The sequence below is a fragment of the Nelumbo lutea genome, chromosome 1, assembly GCF_056320005.1.
Source record: "Nelumbo lutea isolate HS-2025 chromosome 1, American lotus-T2T, whole genome shotgun sequence".
Taxonomy (NCBI): Eukaryota; Viridiplantae; Streptophyta; class Magnoliopsida; order Proteales; family Nelumbonaceae; genus Nelumbo; species Nelumbo lutea.
In genome coordinates, this window is record NC_142684.1 from 199,678,324 (window position 1) to 199,680,660 (window position 2,337).

General features: G+C 39.9%; 1 pseudogene; it reads left to right on the forward strand.

The window, feature by feature from the left end:
• The first annotated feature begins 1,030 nt into the window (after positions 1–1,030).
• Positions 1,031–1,944, forward strand: LOC148880307 (21 kDa protein pseudogene; annotated as a pseudogene).
• Positions 1,945–2,337: the final 393 nt, after the last annotated feature.

The window sequence follows — 2,337 nt, forward strand, 5'->3', positions numbered from 1 at the left end:
TTTGGCAAAATGGGTCATTTGTTCGGACCAGATAGTCAGAATGTTCGACCCAGGAACCAGTCCCCAGATCGGTTATCGGTCTGATCCAATTAGAAAAACCTTGGACTAAGACTCAATTTCGAAGGAATTTTGTAAAGTGTAAAACCTTGTATTTTTGTATTAATTTATATGTATAATATATTTGCAGTGTGCATATTTGTATTTGTACTCTTTTCAAATTGATCCTAAAAATGTTCTTTTATTTAATAACATAATTTTGATAGTTTATAAAACATAATTGGTTTTTAGAAATAAATCTTTTTTTTCAGTTCTCAAAATAAAAACTAAGTTGAAGAACGTGTGGTTGTATTTGTTGACATGGATTTTTTTTTTGGTATTAGCCCATTAATACCATTAATAAATTGGGAGAATGACGGGTTTAACCCGGGGTCAGAATTCATAGGAACAAAGTACAATTGGGGTAGGTGCCAGCTCGGAATTGATGCCAACTCACAAACGGGCATTGATGTATAGAGTGGGAGTAATGGACCTTTTGAAATGTTGTAGATTGGAAGTGGAAATCAGAATTCTGCAATGTACCTGTCCGTGCTTCTCCGTAATAAATTTCCCTATAAATATCCAAAACATCAAAAACCCACACTCTACACCCATACTTGCCCGTAAATTAGCATTAATTCCGAGTTGGCACCTATCCCAACTGTAATTTGGGCCTATAAATTCTGATCATGGGCTAATCGGCCATTCTCCGTTTTTTTTTTTTTTTTCAAAGTGTTGGTTGCGGAAATTGATTCCACAATTGACATGAAAATTAAACTTTGAAAGCAAATGACTATTTACCCTAAACCATGAAGCAGTTTGGGAGCTCCTAAAGTGGCTGAATTGCATCCTGCCCTTAAAATAGTTTATTAAGTGACTATTTACCCATTGAAAGACAAAAAAAGTAAACCGTTCAGTTCAGCTCAGCAACGGCCCTTGCAATTATTGGTTTTCTGTGGGAACCACACCCAATTTTTCCTATAAAAGGGACCTTCTCCCTTCTCTCCATTCATCGCCTCATCACCTCAATTCCTGGTTGCCCATCATTTAGTTAATTTGCCAGAGACCAGAGAGAGAGAGAGATGGAAAGGTCCAAATCCAATAGCTCTAGCTCTTCTCATTGTGTTGTTGCAGGTTTGCTCATTCTTTTAGTGTTCAGTCCCAGCGGGAAGTTGTGCTCCGCGGGGAGAGTGCTGGATGCAGTGAAAGCAAGCACAGATTTCATAAAGACGTCCTGCGGCACCACAATGTATCCCAAGTTGTGCTTCAGCACCCTATCGGGCTATGCGAGCGCAATTCAGACAGACCCCAAGTTACTGGCCGACACCGCCCTATCCGTGTCGCTCACAAACGCTCGCTCCTCCTCAGCCATGATATCCGAGCTATCAAAAAGCCAGCTGGCAACGATGAAACCAAGGGAAGCAGCGGCAATGCGTGACTGTGTGGAGATGGTAGGAGACTCAGTGGACGAGTTGCAGAAATCTATGGCAGAGATGAGTCATCTGGGAGGGCCCGATTTGGGATTCCAAATGAGCAACATCCAGACATGGGTAAGCGCGGCTCTGACGAATGAGGACACATGTATGGATGGCTTCGCTGGCAAGGCCATGGATAGCAACATCAAGACCAGCATTAGGGGCCGTATTCTCAACCTCGCCCAACTAACGAGCAATGCCTTATCCCTCATCAACAAACTTGTCAACACCTCACCCTAATCCTCCCTCCCTCCCTCCCTCCACTCTGCCCTTATACTTACTCCACATTTAGTTGGATTGGATATATATAGTGGTTAAGTGTACTCAATTTCAAGTATCCTTTTAATTAATTTGCTACTCTTCTTGCTTTTATCAACTGTAAACCCTTTGTTATATTTATACTTGTAAACAAAGAAGACGGATATTATTTCTACTTTTCTTTTGCTTTCGAAATTTGGGCAAACAAAATTGAGCAGCGTTTGGTAAGAGTTGCTGAAATTTAATCTGAAATCACGAATAACTAATAGAATTAATGCTTTAACTCTTGGTTATAGCAGAGTTTCCGGACAATGGAAATATGGAATTTTACATTACATGCCTGTCGTCGCCCCTAATAATTAATGGAGGTAATGCTTTATACATTCCACTTCGGAACTTGCCCATTGAATTCCCTTGGTATCTTTTCATTGTCTCGTTTAAAAGTTAAAACAAAAACAGAGTATAATTTATTGAACCCATGGATAGATAGACAGATATGGAGAGAGAGAGAAAGAGAGAGTCGATAATTGAGGTGTATACATTAGTCTATATCAATTGATATGTATTA